Genomic DNA, 13,463 nt, shown 5'->3' with positions numbered 1-13,463 from the left:
ACGCTTCTTGGGTGGCCTCAGTCGCTGGGGATTCCTTTGGTGACCAGGGGTATATTATTCAATTAAGTTAACATTAATTATTTTATGGTCTAAAAAGGTAGGTATCCCTTTATGTGGATATCTCTTATCCCCTGGCACCGCCCTGTGCCCCTCTCTATACCTGTTCTTGGTGACACTTCTATGAATTTCTTATATGAAGGATCAGGTAAACTATTTGTTATCTTACTGCTCAGACTTCCTTCATTATTCACTACCCACATATTTTTCATTTTATAAAATCTATATATTTTGGTCCATTATCTCTTTCTACAGTGATACTTAAAGCAAATCGGAGCCTAGCTATTAAATATGTTTTATTTTTCATGTTTTAAATGTTAAAAGAGCAAACACCTATTATCAAATGTATATGAAATTACATTATGATATGATATTAAGAAATATTCAGGTCTTGGCCGGTTAGCTCAGTGGTAGAGTGTCTGCACAGTGTGTTAAAGTCCCGGGTTTGATTCCCGGTCAGGGCACACAGGAGAAGCGCCCATCTGCTTCTCCACCTCTCCCCCTTCCCCTTCCTCTTCCCCTTCCCGCTCTAGAATCTCTCTCTCTCTCTCTCTCTCTCTTCCCCTCCTGCAGCCATGGCTTGAATGGTTCAAGCAAAGTTGGTCTGGAACACTGAGGATGGTTCCATGGCCTGCCTCAGGAGCTATAATAACTCGGTTACCAAGCAACAAAGCAGTGGCCCCGACAGGCAGAGCATCACCTGGTAGGGGGCTTGCCCGGTGGATCCTGGTAGGGATGCATGTGGGAGTCTGTCTCTGCCTCTCTGCCTCTCACTTAATAAAAAAAGAAAGAAAGAAATATTCAGATCAGTAAACTATATTAAAGTCCATGTTTTTTCTTTTATGAAAGGGAAGTTACTGTGGGTTTTGTCAAGACCAAACCATACATTTAAAAATTAATTTGGCATCTCTAAACATGTCGATTATCTAGGGGGAAAAAGTCAAACAAAAAACAAGTTCCTAAGCTATTTTAATCAGCTAGCTTTTGTCAAATTAGTTTTCTTATGTATATATTTGATTTTTGAGTCAGTGGTAGGGAAGATTTAGGATAAGAGTTTTGCAATTAAAGTAGGTTCAAAAGAAATATAATGCCCTTTATAGAAGTCTCTTCTGTGAGCTTTTTATTTTAATCCAACATGCTGATTTATTGTAATTATTTAGTAAACTTGAAGATTAGAATGATAAGAAATCCAAAACTGTAAAATATTAAAAAAGTAAAAGATTGGGCATTTATACATTTATCTCCACCCTATTTTATATGATATCATAGTATGAAATTCATGGTTTGTAGTACATTTCTTTTCAGTTGACTCACTATCTAGTGGGATTTTGCTAGGATACAAGTAATTAATTTTCTAACAATTGTTTCAGTTTTTACTTGCTTAATCTTACCTCAACTGATAACTTTGCAAACAGAAAGATATTTTAAATTGGAAAGTTCACAATTAAATGGTGAAAATTATTTGAAAAAAAAATTCTTTAAATTTCCCTGAAATTAAAATAGTATATTTCTTATTATTTTTTCCATAGACCATAATGATTTTCATCTGATAAAGGACAAACAAAACTACAGGATAAAGAACAAGTCAACTAAAAGACAATACAGGGAAATACACCATATTAATGTTAATAGACCAAATGAGCACATTTGATAAGGAAAAGAGAAATGGGTAACTGGACATTTTGTTTAATGTTTAATGTCTTGAATCAACTTAAGAATTTCTTACGCTAAGAACAATGTTTAGTTGTTTTTTTCTAGAAATAGGGAATTAACACAACTGTTGTAATCTAGCATTTCTTTTGATATTTATCAGATTGTTTATTCATGTTATAAAAATTGACTTTTAGTTATAAATTTTCAATTTTTAACATTGAAAATATGTGGAAATTGTCATTATATAAAGAAATGGTGAAAAGGCAAAGACTCCTTCTGGATGATTTTTAAAATGTTATTCTCACTTCACTTTCAGGATAAGTCTATGTGATACTTTTTCATAACAGAAAAATTTATTTGCCGACACATTTTAATTCTTCCTCTGATCTGTGGAAAGCCAAGTAGTTTTGTTTTATTTTTTGAAAGGGAAAAATGTCTGTTTACAAAACTCCAAATAGTTTTGCTTGCCCAGCGCACTTCCTTTGGAATGTTAGCTGTGGTGACAGGGCTTATGATTCCCAACCTCATGGCACCTTGACTAAGTTGGTCCGATTTGAAAGTATCCAATACCTTATAACGTTTTCCTTAAATAAGTCAACAATCCAAACTAGAATAATTCTCCTGCTGTTCCATGCATTCTGTTTCTAATATTTCTTCTAACAGTCCCTCTGTTATTAGTGTGTAGTACTACTTTGACTTCAGTTCATAAACATTTTGAAAAATTAACATTCTAGATTTATCAGTCAACCTGAGTATAGAATCTTGATACAGAATGACACCGATCAAGGTAGAACTTTCAGTAAGTGAGTATTTTGTTGAGTATAAGCCAAAATTCTAAAAGCAAATAGAAATTGGTGTAACCGATGTTTAATCCAAATGAGAAACAGTAAACTGATTTAGCTTTTCTTTTTTTTTAAGAACTGACGCAAGTTGGACAGAGGAGGTGTTGGGGCAAGGTGGTGGTGGTGATTGGCTTGTCTCCTTTACGCCCACTGGTCTTTAAATCATTGTCTAGATGCCCAGAGGTTCATATTAAGTCAACTCTGTTTCAGGTCTCTGCCATTCCAAACAATTCTGGAAAGACTGACCAGGACTGGATGAATAATTAAGGTAAAGCTGTTTTTACCTAAATATGTGCAGTGTTAAAATAGTGCTTCCTTTCTTGTTTGTATGGTGTTGATTGTTCATTATAAATTTAAAAGTTTGAAAATATGACCTGGGTAACATATTTCTTATTAAAAAAAGATCAATTTAATATAATGTGAGACATTGAATTATTTACCCAGATCCTGATTGCAGTTTTTGGGGTTGTTTTTTTCAGATAGTTTTAGGTTTGAGCATAAAATCAGGACAGTGGATAACAGGGAAGGAAAACATTGCAAAGCTGGCAGGTAACAAGGGTTTAGTTACTTATATCTCTCTGTTAATTGCTGAATAGAGTGAAGGGTAGACATAATTTGTCTTAAGAAAAAATATAAATTTTAGAAGTACAGTCTCAATTTATAACATTGAAAATTTTCTTTATCTTGAAAACAAAAGGAGTAATTAAAGAAGGAACATCATATGCAACAGATGTGAAAAGGCTAAGAGTTTGAGCTGCATCATTGTCAAGTGAAAAAGAGTGTGTCTCACCTTGTCTTCTTGTGGGATCAATTTAATGGTGTATTTTTAGAGCAAATTTACCAGAAGAAACTGAGTAATTGAATAGGATATAAACATAGTTTTAGATTTTGAAGGACTGAAATCGATTATCTAAATATAGAGCTACACTCAAATTTATTAATTAGACAGGGGAGAATTCTCAGTGGATTTAGGTATCCTTGTATTTGGCGTATCTTACAGAGTATATGGAGACTAAGAGTGTTTTATAATTCACTGAGAAAAACATATGAACTGAGGATATAGATCATATTCACGGACAGTTGGCTGAAAGTTTTATTTTTGATGAACTAAAAAATTTAGGTGTGTGTTCTAGAAAAGATTGTCATTTATTTTACAAGTCGACCTCTTCAAGTCGTTCAGATTTATATTAAGATAATGTTATGGTATTTTGTTAAAAGTCTTTATGTTTATACTTCTGAGAAGTGTATCAGTAACATTTAAGTATTGGCACCTATAGTTTTGAGAGCTAAACTCTTGAGTTTTCTATAACTGTGTTATTTAATTTATTTTCAGAAAAAAAAGTACCTCTACAGGTGATTTACTATTGCTTATATAAAATGTAGACATTTTGGAATTTACTGTATCCAAAATTCAGTAAGTTTATTAAAGTCATGCATTAACATGTGTAGCATAAAGAGTTCTCTATGTTAATATCATATATGCTACATATCCCTGTACATTGATGGAAACTGCTGTTTGGGGAAATAGGGACTAAAATTGAAGCACAAAGTTAAGATGTCTTTTAATGTTTAAGATGACTAGAGAATCTATGTCTCCTCAGAGCAGATCTAGAAAGTTTGTAAGCAAAATAACATATTCAGATTTTATGAATAGTCCTTTATACCTCATCAAATGATTGCTTTAGTTCTTATATTAGCAAGCATGTAATATTTTTAGCAAAGGCAGAAGACCTCAATATGGGGTTATTTATTTATTTATTTATTTATTTTTCTTTCATTTTTTCTGAAGCTGGAAACAGGGAGAGACAGTCAGACAGACTCCCGCATGCGCCCGACCGGGATCCACCCGGCACGCCCACCAGGGGCAACGCTCTGCCCACCAGGGGGCGATGCTCTGCCCATCCTGGGCGTCGCCATGTTGCGACCAGAGCCACTCTAGTGCCTGAGGCAGAGGCCACAGAGCCATCCCCAGCGCCCGGGCCATCTTTGCTCCAATGGAGCCTTGGCTGCGGGAGGGGAAGAGAGAGACAGAGAGGAAAGCGCGGCGGAGGGGTGGAGAAGCAAATGGGAGCTTCTCCTGTGTGCCCTGGCCGGGAATCGAACCCGAGTCCTCCGCACGCTAGGCTGACGCTCTACTGCTGAGCCAACCGGCCAGGGCTATGGGGTTATTTATTTTAACTTTTCCAGTTCTCCCTAGATCTTATTTCTAAGCTCTAAGAAGAGGAAAGGAATGAAAATGCTACAATATTAGCACCAATAATAAATAGGGAGCAGTCAAGTACACACAGTTCTGCTGTTACTGGCAGTTTCTTTCCTAAAATGTACTCCAGACTGACTGTGGTGAATGCTCTTATGGAAGTTAATTTCTGTGAGAAATCATACCAGAGACTAACAAGCCATCTGCCTGTCAATGTGTGACTAGAATGGCATTGTTTGGGAAATTAAGAGAATTTAACATAAAAATAATATTCAGTTGATTTCATCATCAAAGCTAAGCTCACTCATTGGTCTCAGATACATTTTGTATGTGGATTTAAATCAGTTCCCTGGATCCCAGGTTGTCTGGCGTTTAGAAGTTGCATGGCCAGCTACTTGCTGCTTGCTCAGCCAAAGGGTGAATGACAAGTGAGGCTATCTGCTACCTTAATCTAGATTTCAGAGTAGATTTGTAGAACTAGGTTGGCATGAAAGACAAAACAGATAGGGGTGGTGGGAAGTGCTCTGGCCATGCTAGTTCCCTTTCCACTTCCGCTTATCAGGTAAAATAAATGTTTGCAGTAAACAGGGAAGGTCATAACTTTTGCCTCTTGACTCAAGAACACTTTTGCTTTCCAAAGTTGATGTTCTTTGAACAACATAAGTAAAAATTTGAGAAATTTTGCTTTTTTGAGAATCTTTGATCCTCAGTGTCTTAGTCTATTTAAAGAACAAGACATTATAATGTTCAAAAACAAGAATTTGAATATAAAGAATCAGCTAGTTAGGATATTTTGACATCTTTTAATAAATGTGATGATACAAAGTCTTCTATTGATGATAATATTCTAAATACTTTTGTCGCAAGTTTCAATTTGCATCTTCATGAATAAGTGATTGAAGTAACAATGCAGACTACTGCACTGGAATGTCCAGTCTATTTCTGCAAAATGTCTTTAAGTCACAGAGCAACTTAACTTCATTGGAAAGGAAGGCGAGACTACACAAAGTTCTGTCAAATTAAATTTGATTTTTCTTTTAGAATAATTTTGAACATTTACTGTGCAACAAAGCTGTTCTTTATTCTGGTTACCAGAGGAAAACTTTTTATCTCGCTTTGAAATATTAGCCTATAAATGAATAATAAGAATGCATACTTTTTTCTAAAAATGACATCATATAAAGATGCATTGGTTTTAGTGGACTATCACACCAAGCCCTGTGCTAGATATTGGGAATATGTGGAGTCTACAAACCAGACATGGTTTTCACCCTCATGAAGCTTTCTGCCTAGTGGCAGAGATAGTTATTTATGAAACAGTCCCAACTAAACACGTGCATGTTTGCAAAGTGTGTTGTGCATGTTGTGCGTGGCGCAAAGTATGACAAGCACTGGGAGGCAGAGGAGAACATGTATGGGAACAGGAAACAGGGGAGTGAGTTTCAATGTGGGGCCTCTCTGAGCACATGGCAGTTAAAGATTTTCAGATTCTTTCAGTTACTCTGGGAGACACCTGGGTTAAGAATGTGGGGAAGAGCATTCTAGGCAGAGGGAACAGCATGTTAAAAGGTCTTGGGGTGACAGTGCAGAAATGAAAGAGTCCAGTGTATCTAGTGAGTGAGGGGAGGTGAGTTTCAATAGGGGACTAAAAAGCTAGGTCAGGTTAAAGTATGTAGAGCCTTATAGCCTATTAGGAAATTTGACTCTATTTTAAAAAGATATGAAAAAACCATTTTAAGACATTGAGCAGGGTCTGACCAGGTGATAGTGCAGTTGATAGAGCATCGGACTGGGATGTGGAGGACCCAGGTTCGAGACCCCGAGGTTGCCAGCTTGAGCGCGGGCTCATCTGGTTTGAGCAAGACTTCCCAGCTTGAGCCCAAGGTCGCTGGCTTGAGCAAGGGGTCACTCGGTCTGCTGTAGCCTCCCTGTCAAGACACATATGAGAAAGCAATCAATGAACAACTAAGGAGCCGCAACGAAGAATTGATGTTTCTCATCTCTCTCCCTTCCTGTCTGTCCCTCTCTCTGACTCTCGCTGTCTCTGTCACCACAAAAAAAAAAAAAAGACATTGAGCAGGTAGTTATTTGGCATAACAATAATGGTCATAAGAGAGAAGTAAATAAATTTTTCTTTAAATCTTGAAAGAAGAATTGATAGCATTTGGTGATAGATTGGATTTGAGGGGGGGTCAGGATAGAGAGTCAGAGGTGTCAGTAGTGATGGCCAGAGTCCACTGTGAGCAGTGGGTGAAGGGAGGTCTGGCACTGACATGGGCAGGGGCAACAGAATCTATGCCCGTGAAAATTCTATTATGTAACATATGATTATCCTATTAGTCTATTATACTTTTCAGTCATGGTGTTTGCCAGTATCATTCTTTTCTAGTCTAACTAGGCAGTGAATCACTGATTAGTTCAATAAGTATTTATTCAGAGAAAAAAGTAAAAGTGTAAATTACATTATAATAGTTTGTTCAAAAATCTGTTTTCTCTACTAAATAAATTCATCAGGTGCAAAGATTCTATGTTATTCATACTTTTTATTGTTCATAGTTTCTCGCTCATGTTCATTCTCAGTATTTGTTGAGTGAATAAATAAATACAGTCTATACAATACTTCTAAACTGAAGTAGAATAGTAAGGATAATCATGAGATTAAATGTTAGGAATTATGGTGTTGTGTAAAGGCTTCAAAGTAGGTACTTTGTGCTGCAGGCAACATACAATCTTCAAAACTTAAGATGTGAGCTCTGAAAATGTGTTTCTACTTTTGTGAGAAAAGATGTCTCTTGACTTGGCAAAATTTGAGTTAGGGGCCAAGGTCTTAAACCACTACATGGGGCATATTATCATATTATATTACCTCAAAAGAGAGTGGAGTAAGTATTTTATATATGGTAAAGTAGCATAAGTTTAGGTTTCAATTTCCTTATTTGTGAAGGGGTACCTACCTTTCTTCAATGTTTGTGAAAGTTTTGAGAACTATAAATTCAGCTCTGGCCAGATGGCTCAGAGCATCATCCAGATACAGAAAGGTTGCTGGTTTGATTCCCAGTCGGGGCGTGTACAGAAACAGATTGATGTTTCTCTCTCTCTCTTTTCCTCTTGCTCTCTCTCTCTAAAATCAATGAATAAATTTTAAGAGAATCAAAAAGTCCCCTTTTATAACTGCCTGAAGTAAACTATATGCATGTATAGACATGCATATAAAATACTGATTTAATCTTATCGAGGGCCTACCAGATGCCGAACTTTGACACTTATAATATCATTTAAACTCTCACAGTACTGTTTTGTGATAAATGATTATTTTCCTCATTTTACAGGTGGGAAGACAAACAAGTAAGAAGATAGTTAATTTGTCCAGGCTTTCTACCCACTTTTATTTATCACCAAACCCATAGTTTCAGTTCCCCATCTGGGCTTTAGTTCTTAGTGGCAGGGACAGCCAGCTGTCCAGAGGTGGCAAGTCACGGAGGCTACTTAACCTCTCCGTGCCTCCATTACCTCATCTGTAAAATGAGAATAAGAACAAAAATAGCACTGGCGTCAGAGGGCCGCTGTGAATACTAAATCAGTTGTTAGACATGAAGCCCTATGACAATGTCTGGTGTGTAGTAAGTGCCACGTGATCATTTGATGATAGTCTTTCTTTTTATAATTCTGGGGTTAGCATAGCTTATTGTGAATGAACTCAGTATGGTTCCTATGAATAAGTACAAAGTGAAAGAGACTTTAACTGAAGTCCCCAGGACTGCCAACATGTGTACTACTGGAACCTTCTAGAGGGGTTCACTAAATAAAGTGTGGGACACTGGAGGGGTAGAATATTGCAGGCACCACGATCCGATTTTGAGAATGGCCTGAGATGGTAGAGAACAAGGTGAGCCTCTGAAGAGTAGGCAGCTAGAAAACCAAGGTGGGAAGGATGTGGAAGGAGGTAAGACCAGAAAAGTAGGCGGACCACATAGAACCTTGTGGGCAAGTTGAGAACTTCAGACCTTATCCTAAGGGTAAAAGGAAGACAATAAAGGGTTTTAAGCAAATGATCTAAGTTTGTTCACTCTGGCTATTGTGTGAAAACTGAGTAGGTGGGCAAGGGAGGATTGAAGGACATCAATTGGGATTGTTATAATTGACCATGTAAGAAATGATCATGGCTTAGACAAGAGTGTTAGTGAAAGTAATGGAAGTAGACTAATTTGAGAAATACTTGAGTCACTTGTAAAATCAACCAGACTTGGTAAAGGACTGGATGCCAGGTAAAAGAAAGAAAACATTGTAATAGAAGACTGATATTTCTGCTCCAGTCAGTGGACAAAGGGTAACAATGTTTTTTGGATAGGAAACATTGAAAGAGGAGAGGACTGTCACAAGTTAGATTTTGGACACATTAACCCTTTGAGTAGTGAGTTTTTTCATGCTCGCTGATCCCTGAGAGTGAGTATTTTTTCAAAAAATGAAATGTTTCAGTTACAGTTTTATTAACTTAAAATCACATTTGTTTGATAACTGATTTATGGAAACAAGAAGAACACACATTTGCCTTTTTTTTTTTTTTGTATTTTTCTGAAGTTAGAAGTGGGGAGGCAGTCAGACAAACTCCCACATGTGTCAGACTGGGATCCACCTCACATACCCATCAGGGGGTGATGCTCTGCCCATCTGGGGTGTTGCTCCATTGTGGCAGGAGCCATTCTAGCACCTGAGGCAGAGGCCATGAAGCCATCCTCAGTGCCTGGGCCAACTTTGCTGAAATGGAGCCTTTGATGTGGGAGGGGAAGAGAGAGAGAGAGAGGAAGGAGAGGGAGAAGGGTGGAGAAGCAGATGGGTGCTTCTCCTGTGTGCCCTGACCAAGAATCAAACTCGGGACTTCCACACATTGGGCTCTACTGCTGAGCCAGCCGGCTAGGCTGAGAGAGCCATGAATGCCACATATTTTAAAATGTAATTCCATGAGAACCATACAATGACCCATGTACATTATGCATAAAAATTTGGTGTTGCCCTAGAAGACAGCTGTGATTGTACACAACTATGAACCCGCAACTATGAACATGAGTGGTAGGAAATGAATGAATTGTAATACATGAGAATGTTTTATATTTTTAATGTTATTATTATTTTTTATTAAAGATTTGTCTGTGAGCCAGATGCAGCCATCAAAAGAGCCACATCTGGCTCGCGAGCCATAGGTTCCGTACCCCTGGGCTAAGGCCTAAATTTTCCCTTTTTTAATGTTACCTTACACATTTTTTTAAAAAAATTTTTGTATGATCATACTCTGGATGGTCAGGAGGCAGAAGGTGGTACATGAACATTTTTACTACTCAAAGGGCTAAATTTAAACAACCTTTGAAATATGCAAGTGTATATATACATCAGTTAAGCCACAGACACATGGAACTGGAGACCAGAGTCAAGGCCCGGGCTAAAGATGAACTTGAGGAGTCGTGGTGTAGAGAGCCTTAGGAGTGTATTGGAAGAAGGGAGGCTTAGGACTTCGAGGAATTCAAGCAATGAAACTTCCAACAAAATATACATTTTAAAGAAAGATAAAAGCTCTGAAAAATAATAGTGGTGTTATTAGCAAACAGAAGTTTTGAAGACTTTCTAGAAGTTAGCCAACAAATAGGGCTAGAACAATCTGTGAAAGAGAGAAAGAACCAGAGTACGTAGAGGGAGTACCAGAGGGAGTCTGGTAGCGGTTCGAGTAAAGTCAATATTCAGGGTGGGACAAAAGTAGGTTTACAGTTGTTTGTATGGAAAATAATGCAATAATAAATAAATAATAATACAAGAATAAACTCTGTGTTTTAAGTATTCACAACTGTAAACCTACTTTTGCCCACCCTGTACCAAGAGAAGGATTGGGTCACAGGCAGACAACGACCATGTATTTACCAAGCAACCTCAGTGTGGACGTCTTGGTCAGTTTGGCCTGCTACTTTTGCCCCTAGGATAAGGCTGTGGTCTAGTTTGTGAAGAAAACCTGAGAATGGGTGCTAGAATAGGTATAAGGGTCTCCACAGCAGACACAGATGGGCAACAGCAGGAATGGAAGCACCAGAGGAAAATACATCACAGCATTCTGTTCCCAGAGGAATCTCTCTCTCCCACAGTGCCAGCTGTGTCTGGGACTGGGCTCTTCCAAGGTGCTCCACACACACACAAGTGCAGAGAAGCCACTGACATAGGACCTACAGGGTGACATCAGTGACATGGGCCTGCAGGATTTCAGAGAAACCCTGTGTACCAGCTGTCTAAGCTAACCGGTATACTTTTCATTCATAAATATGAATAGACAACCAAGGACCACTAAGAATTTAAGGAAAATCAGCAGCATGAAAGAGAAGAGCCAAAATGAACAGAGTAACTAACTCCAGAAAAAAAAATACATAATTTAAAGAACAAAAGGAATGCTTGAAAACTTCCAATGAGCATTCTGAGAGTTGAGAAAATAGTGCATCTGAAAACAAACAAAAAAAGGTAATGCAAGAAAAAGGGGAAGCTAGAGGAACAAATAATTAGAAATTAAAAATATGACTGTGAAAAATAATTAGTGAACAGGTTGAAAAATATAATAGATACAGTTTTAAAGTAAACAATGTTTATCTACTCTACTCTCAATATTTCCTTCAGATTCCAAATGTGTGTGTGTGTGTGTTTTCTCCACGCTCACCAATTCTCTAACACCAGCTGGGTATCTGACAATTCAATTCAATTCTGGTACTGTCTACAGGAGTTACTGTCAAATCTCACAGGCTAAGGGCTCATCCCACAAGAATGCCCCACGTTAGATGCAGTCGAAAGTCCAGACATCCCTGTACTTCTGATCAACCAGCTATAAATAGAATTCAATAATTCTCCAGAATTGTTCACAGAACTTCGGAAAAACAGTTTACTTACTAGATTGCTGGTTTATTATAAGAATTTATAACACAGCCAGATGGCAGAGATGCATAGGGCAAGGTAAGAAGGGAGGGGTCAGAGTTTCCATGTCCTCTCCTGGTGTGCTATCCTCCCCAAAATTCCATGTGTGCACCAGTTCTGCTAGGATTTTTATGGAGGCTTCATTACTTAGGCATGATTGATGAAATCATTGATGAAGCCGACCTCTAGCCCTTCCCCTCACCCAGGAGGTTGGGGGAGTGGTGCTGAAGTTTCAGCCTTCTAGTCACAAGATTGATTCCCTGGCAACTCGCCCCATCCGTAGGGCTTTCCAAAAGTCACATCATTAACATAAACTCAAGTGTGGTTCAAAGGGACTTACTAGGAGTAACAAAAGACATTCCTTTCACCTTTATTATTTCAGAACTATTTCAGGAACTGGAGACAAAAAACAAACATTAATGTATTGAATTCATTGGGAGCTCTGTGCCTGGGAACCTGAGAAGAAGACCAAATATATATTTCTTACTACATCACAATATCGTGCATCAGAAGATCAAATATATTATTTTAGACATAACATCACGGATATGTCCCTGAATGCTGAGTAATAAGACTAAGAGGGAGAAAATAAAGGAGAAAATTCGATGATATAGATCAAATGGTCTAATATTAACTAATACAAGTTTTAAAAGGAATAAATACAGGGAGAAGAAACAGTTTTAAAATAACAGAATATTTTTCTGATCAGAAGAAAGATACAAGTCTTTTAATAAAATGGACTCTACACATACTGAATAAGATGAATTTTTAAAACTATTCACATCTAGTTGCAGACTAGAGAAATTTCAGATAAGAAGGAGAAAAATTCTAGAATCAGTCAGATGGAAATCAAAGAAATCAGAATCAGACACATCAGCAGAAACTGGAAGTCAGAGGCAAATGTTTTCAACATTACGAAGGGAGATGATTTTGAATCCAGAATTCATTCAACTGAGTTTTAGGGCAAGGTAAAAAACATTTTCCAACATAAAGCAAGTCAGAAATTTTGTTTATAAACTTGGACATGTTGTGTGAAAAAAAAAATTCCAAATAGTATTTTACCACACTGAACAAACTTGAAGAAAGAAGATGGAAAGGCATTCAGGAAGTACTGGCAGATGAATGAGGCACAGAGGGTGGAGGAGGAAACCATTCAGAAAGGAAAACGTATGGCAAGTTTACTTACAAGATTTGAGTAATAGAGGATTATATTTCATTTATTATCTAGTCAAATATACCACTCAGTTCTTTGGGGCATACTATTTACACAATCACAATGTTGTAAATCCTAATTACTGGTCCTTAGTGTGTAGAAATAATGTATGGAAAATTATAAGAAATTCATTTGCTTTATGGAAGAGTATGAAAATACGAATCTCAACTTTGTCACAGTATTTCATAAACTAAAACTGTTAGAAGTATGTGATAAGGAAGGACAGAAAGAAGTATGTAATTCCCCTATCTCTCCTACGTAGCACTCTAGAGTTAGTAAACCAAGTCAGAGAGGTTTTAGTGAATAACTTAAATTTAGAATGACTAAATTTAAATGAAGAACTAAAATCTGAGACTGTCATTAGTGGTTGCTGCTGAGAAGTGATGCTGGCTTGCGTGATGGGTGGGAGAAATCTTTGTACTCGTTTAATACAGGATTTTATTTTTTTTCCTCTTAACCATATGCATGTCTGACTTCTCTCTGGCAACTTTTAAGATTTTTCTCTTTATTTTTGATATTTTACACTACCTTATTAATACTCATATTAATAGATATTTAATTTTTA

At 37.3% G+C, this 13,463-nt stretch overlaps 1 protein-coding gene across 4 annotated transcripts in view; it reads left to right on the top strand.

Annotated features, from left to right (window-relative positions):
• SLC38A4 (solute carrier family 38 member 4) overlaps positions 1-13,463 on the top strand; it is a 62,843-nt gene that overhangs the window by 21,319 nt on the left and 28,061 nt on the right. For 2 of the 4 annotated variants that reach the window (XM_066369031.1, XM_066369033.1), the window contains exons 2-3: positions 1,587-1,726; positions 2,763-2,820. The gene's annotated coding sequence lies outside the window, so the exon portion shown is untranslated. The remainder of the gene's footprint in view (positions 1-1,586; positions 1,727-2,762; positions 2,821-13,463) is intronic. The other 2 variants (XM_066369030.1, XM_066369034.1) reach the window with 1 other exon arrangement.

Source organism: Saccopteryx leptura, chromosome 2 (genome assembly GCF_036850995.1).
Source record: "Saccopteryx leptura isolate mSacLep1 chromosome 2, mSacLep1_pri_phased_curated, whole genome shotgun sequence".
Classification (NCBI taxonomy): Eukaryota; Metazoa; Chordata; class Mammalia; order Chiroptera; family Emballonuridae; genus Saccopteryx; species Saccopteryx leptura.
The sequence above is the reverse complement of the archived record's forward strand: the minus strand, read 5'-3'. Positions and strand labels throughout refer to the sequence as shown.